This window comes from Cygnus olor, chromosome 16, assembly GCF_009769625.2.
Source record: "Cygnus olor isolate bCygOlo1 chromosome 16, bCygOlo1.pri.v2, whole genome shotgun sequence".
Classification (NCBI taxonomy): domain Eukaryota; kingdom Metazoa; phylum Chordata; class Aves; order Anseriformes; family Anatidae; genus Cygnus; species Cygnus olor.
In genome coordinates this window covers 5,249,690-5,255,526 of record NC_049184.1, presented here as the reverse complement: position 1 = coordinate 5,255,526, position 5,837 = coordinate 5,249,690, and the positions used below count along the sequence as shown (strand labels likewise).

The 5,837-nt window shown below is 45.9% G+C and overlaps 1 long non-coding RNA gene across 2 annotated transcripts; it reads left to right on the top strand.

Moving 5' to 3' along the window:
• The first annotated feature begins 900 nt into the window (after positions 1–900).
• LOC121079092 lies at positions 901–5,286 on the top strand. 2 transcript variants are annotated; one of them, XR_005824868.1, is made up of 4 exons: positions 901–1,293; positions 2,536–2,641; positions 3,972–4,054; positions 4,861–5,286. It is a non-coding gene; the product is annotated as an uncharacterized LOC121079092 (long non-coding RNA). The 2 variants fall into 2 exon arrangements; XR_005824867.1 differs by lacking the exon at positions 2,536–2,641 and having other exon boundaries at positions 910–1,293.
• Positions 5,287–5,837: the final 551 nt, after the last annotated feature.

The window sequence follows — 5,837 nt, the reverse complement described above, 5'->3', positions numbered from 1 at the left end:
CAGTCCTGTGCACCAGTGGCCCCAGTGCAGCTCCTTCTGCCTATTTCCACTGCTGCTGCATTATTTCTAGGGACCACATCACATTACCATGTTTGGTTTCCCTGAAGGAATCTTATCAGTTATTGATTGATCAAAAATCGTAAGTGTGAATACCCTGGAGGAACATGTCTGGAGGAAGAAAGTGATAGATAATTTCTTCTCTTGGGTTGCACCCAGCCAGTCAGCTGGCCACCCTGCACTGTTTCCTCTAGACGTCCTTGAACCTTCCTCACAGGGCTTCAGTTCCACTTATATCCAGAGAAGCATATATTTCATACCCATGTCTCTGACAGCAAATGCTGCCTTACAGTTGTAGGAAGGAGGCAGAGGATGATGATGAAGGATGAGCTGTAAGGTCTGGAGATGGAACCGATTAGAAGATTCAGGTTTGCAAGACAGGAGAAAATTCTGGTGACATCTAATGTTGCGCTGCCTAGCAGCTACTGACTTTTTCATAGTATTTGTCTGCAAGGTACAAATTATCATCTTCTGTGGCTCAGCACCTGGCGTGGTCCAGACACAACACAGTCTGAGATCTCTAAGGAATAAAAATGAAATAGCATTAATATCAAGCACTTTTTACTACAGCTTTGCAGATGGCTCTGAGCACTTTTCACTGGTCTTGCAGACACTCCAGATAATCCCCAATTACACCAAGAATGTGGCCTGTGAAATCAGACTGAAGAAGGGGAGCTTTATGGTGATTGCAGCATTTTTTAAACATGAAGCTGAAGCAACTCGGTCATCAGGGCAACCACATGTGCTTTAAATGTCTTCATCCAGGTGTTCATCATAATAAACCAAAGCTGCTGGAACTGGGCTGGAGTCATACGCAGTCCCAGCTGAGACAGACATCATTAAGCTGCTGGGCCTCCCCAGAGACAGCATCACAGTGACAGCTGGGAAATGGTTAATGACTAATTATAATTTTTAACACCCTGGGGCTAAAATTGGAGTGAGGGGGGTGGGCTCATGGGTCTGTGCAAGGCATGAGGACAAGCAGCAGTGAAGGAAAGTTGGTGGGATACGGAGCAGAAAAGTGGAGGCTGGGGGAGTTCCCAAGACATTGTCCCCTGGGAAGGTGTTACCCACAGCTGGAAAGCATTTGGCTATGTTTGCTGTGCACACACTGCATGAAATAGCAGAGTGGTTCTGCAGAGCAGAAATAAAGAGCATCTGAAAACCAAACTGGCACCCTGAGGACTGTGCTGGGCTAAAAACAATGTTCATTTCTGCATAAACAGCACCGAAAAGGTAAGGATGATAGCACCTATCTGTGACTAAGATTAAAGCACATGATGATGTGCTGCAATTGTTGCACAAATAAGCATTAGAAACTCAGGATTAAAGAGTTAAGTTTAAAAGTTTGGAAAATCCAAAAATGTGTCACATCCAGATTATTAAGGACCCATAATGCTTCCTTGGATGGGAGACACCATTTTGATTGAATCATGGGGATGTTTGCTCTTACAGATTGAACTAAGTGGGTTTTAAAGAAGCAATAGTTAATTTTATTTCTGTCTTTACATTTCACTAGTTTACTCTCTTCATTAGTGGTAGGTGGACAGGGATATGACTGCTGTGAATGCAGTGAAGGAGAAACCCACATGTTTGGTTTTCATTCCTGGTCTTGAGTTTCTTGGCTTTCCATTAGTAGCCTGGGGGACACTTACAGCAGCTCAGAAATCATTTTTACCTTAAAATGATCCTGTTCAAAATTAGCACCGTTGTAACTAACTTTGAAAGGATCAAAATGTAAGTACAGTGCAAGAAACAAAGCCAGTGTGTACCTATAAGAACACGATGCTATGCTGTTATTAAATTTTCTTAAATTAAATTCGCCTTTAAAAAAAAAAAGCTTCTTGACTGCTCTCTATCCATTTTACTGTGCTGTGGAACAATAGAGAAAAGCTAGAGCAAACAAACCAGCTATTGTACATAAACACACAAACACACATTTCCCTGTTGAGTTTTTCCTGTTGAATAGCTTTGGTCCACTGGGTAGTTCCCTAGGATGTATTTGTTTTCTCATTTTTTACTATTGGTTTTCATAACTGATGTTTCATCAGTTGGCAGAAGCTTTACAGAGAAAATACAACAACCAAATGTCCTCTTGCAAAACCCTGGGGTCAGCCCTGGGCAAGATCCATTCCCCCTCCCCAGGGCTCCTGGTAACAGATAGAGCTTATCACTGATCGGCTTTGCTGGATGCTGATCATTCTAGGGATAAAAAATAATGCTGAAAAATATTATAATGTTAGAAACAAAGGGGAGAAAGTAGGTGTACAGTAGTGGTGAGGTTTTTCATGAAGGACAATCGAGGAAGCACCACTGGGAGACTGTTACTGAGTTTCTTCAGGTCCCCAGCTGGGTTAGCACAGGATGCTGAATGCATATTAAGGAATTAGCAGATGGACTTATAAATCCTCAGAAAGTGCAGCTGTGTTACCAGGAGGTGAGGGTTAACTTGGGAGAGGACATCCTTATCCTCTGCAGAATGAACTCATCCTTGATTGTGGAGCAGAAGAGCACTTCTGCACGTGGCAGGAGGGGATGTGTGGTGGAGAGAGAAGCGAGGAAGCAGGACCGAGCTCCTGGGAATGTGAGGTGAAGTCTGGGCTCTCTCTGTTCACATGCAGCACGGAGCAGGATGCTTGCAACTTTCCTTTGTGAGAGAGCAGAAGCTGCAGAGTGCTGGGGTGGAAAACAGCTCTAAAGCACATAACAGGAGTGGTTGTCTGCATGTCTGTAGTTGTTTTTTTGGTTTGGTTTGGTTTTGTGCATTTTGTGGATGCCCCATCCTTGGAGGTGTTCAAGACCAGGTTGGACGTGGCCCTGGGCAGCCTGATCTAGTAGGTGGTGTCCCTGCCACCCACTGTCTGGTTGGATGAGGGGGTCTAGAGTAGATGTTCCCGAACTGCAGATCACCAGAGGTCTGTGAGGTTGACCTGCAGGATGAGGAAACAATCAATTTATTCTTTTTTCTTCCGTGAATGCGTGAGGATGAAGAGGTACATGGTGTCTGCAAATAACCCTGAGGGCTGCCTGTGGCTGCCCTCCCCTCCTGTTGTCTGCCCTGCTCCAAGGGTCCTGTTGGGTCCCCTCCCTTCCCTTCTGCACACACCATTTCCCTCCTTGTCCCTGTAGTTGCACAACCTGTTACAACACCCAGCCTTGGCTCGGGGACCTCTGAGCCAAAGGAGCCCACCTGCCAATGGCACACTCCTGCCTGCTGGAGCACGGTGTAACTGGGACACTTGTTTATCTGCTGGACTAGAATCCAAATGTCAAGGATTTCCCGTCTGATCCAAATTCATGGGAAGGTTTTGAGGTGGGAGAGGAATGTACAAGGATTGACAACACATCCCCTACACACACACACACACACTCTGGCCATCCGTACTCGCTATCCCACACCTCCATGCGCTGCTGCTACCAGGGAAATGCATCGAGCAGTAGCAACTTTCCCAGGGCCTATGGGCAGGGTGGGCCAAAGAAACCTTCTGTAATCCTCCCATCTCCTATTGCTCTCACTTTTCTTTCTTCTCCCTCTCTCCTTCCTCTCTTGACCCCTTCCTCATGAGTGGGTCAGGGCTGCAGCCTGCTGTGCTTCAGCAGCTATTCCAGCAGCTTGTTTGGGTCAGCTGCGTGCTCTGCTCGCTTCCTACATGTGGGCAGCTCACAGTAACTTGGTATTGCAGTCGTGACCCATCTCTGACTCTGAATTCTAGGAAGCAAACTTTGCCCAATAAACAGAATCAATAAGCTTCCCTGTGCGTGTTCTTGCTGCTGTTAACAAAACCATCACATAGGCTGTTCTTCAAATATCTTCTCAGATATTGCTCTTAAAATATCAGCTGTAAAATGTTTGATGAAATGAGCACAAAGAGGCCTTTTGTGGAGCTACTAGCTGGTGCCTTTTACCTCTCCAGGTTGGCTGGAGATGCTGTATGCCTCTCTGCTTTGCCCAGAGCTCCTGGGAGACCTTGGGGGGAGCAATGCACGTGGCTTGGAGGTAAGCAGGCTGCTGCTGCATTAGAAATTCATAAGCAGAGGAAGAACAAGGAATATGGCCAGTGAGAGGAGAGGTTATGGGGTACCTTGGCACCTGGTGCAGCAAAATAAGGGTCTGGGCAGAGTGTGGAGGGGCGGGCTGGGGAGCAGTCTGTCTTGCACCTCTACATGCTGACATATTCAGAATTGAGTGAGTGTGCTCCATGTGTCTGCCTCCAGAAAAATGAAAGCTTCAGCTTCTCAAAAGCAGGTTTTCTGTAGATGAAAAACTTTGATAATGCTCAGATTGAAAAAGTATCTTAGCATAAGAATAATTCCAGAGGAGAAACCAAGGGCTAGTTTACATTGCATGCTGCGGTAAAAAGAGACTGATAGAGGATGTCACCAAAAAATCAAAAAAGGGGAAATACTTCTAAAAAGCCAATAGTTTCTCATAAAATCTTTCCTGTTCTCCTATAGGTCATTATTCAGCCAAAGGATTCTTTTTCTTGTCTTAGTCTTGAAAAATGTTAAGCAGTGCATCCCAAGGCTGTGCTGGGGAGGCTGGAAGGGAAGGGGAGTGTTTGCTGATGGGGCTCACAGCCACCGTAGCTTTTCACCGGGATGACTTTCTGGTTATTTCTTGCTCTCAGTCCTCACCTTTGAATTCAGTTCTTCCTCTGAATTTCTCAGTGCTACTCCCAGCAGCAGTAAGTGCTCCGGCTTCTGCAGCATTTCACATTGGTGGAAGACTTCGCCTGGCTCTGTCGTGTTGTGTTTTTTTTTTTTTTTTTCTTTTTTCCCCACAGACATGGATTCATGCTCCAGTAGGTCAGGTCTGGGTGATGAGGTGAACAAAAGGGGCCCAGACATCCAGAACAGCCACTGGAAACATCAGAGAAGTCAGCCTGTGCCAGATATACACCTTCCTGCACCTAAAAGGACCTGTAAGAAAAAGCACTTTCAAAAAAAAAAAGTGGTGTCTGCTGCTCCTTACTGCCTGCAGGTAGGACCACAGGAGTGCTTCCTGTTTTGTGCTGCGTTTGCTGTCTCCATTTATTGCCTTCATAACTGCTGTCACCCTTCAGAGTTGAACTGTCTTCTTGCCAGGCCTCTGAAAAATGGGCTTTTGCACAGTGCCTCTACGTTTACAATACAATGTTTACCTCTAACCTGAGCCAAGCGTGATGCTCTTTTAAGTCTGGCCATCCAGAGAGACCTTCAGTGAAGAGAGGAATCATCTCACTATAGAAACTGTGGTTGGAAATGAAGTTGTTTTTCTAATAGGCCAAATATATACATCAAAATATTGCAGAAAAGACCCAAAAACTGCAGTGTAAAGGGACTTGGCAGGATCTATTGACTCAGTTGTTTGCCACCTGATTTATTGCCACCGTGGGTTTGACTGCTAGAATGAAAGACCTGTAGCCAAAGCTCTGCTGTTGAATCCTACAGTCTCAAACAAGAGGGGAAGAGCACGGCAGGCTCCTGTCCTGCCTGCTGCCACACACCCAGGTGGCCTGGGGACAGAGGAAGGGAAGGACCAGCCCCCAAGGAAATCCTGATGGCTCCTGGACCCCGCCAGTCTTTGCTCTTCTTGTGCTGAGTGACATTCTTTACTCCAGCTTTACACTAGCAGAAGGAAGCAGGGCCAATTTTCCAGCTCTCTCAGGTAGGAAGCTTCTGTCAAAGTCTACCATTTCTAATTGCTTTTCCTTCTGGATAGCCACATTTCTCCTGACACCTGCATCTTCGTGCAAATACAGTCTAAGAAGACCAGGATCAGACTTCTTACTTCTGTCACG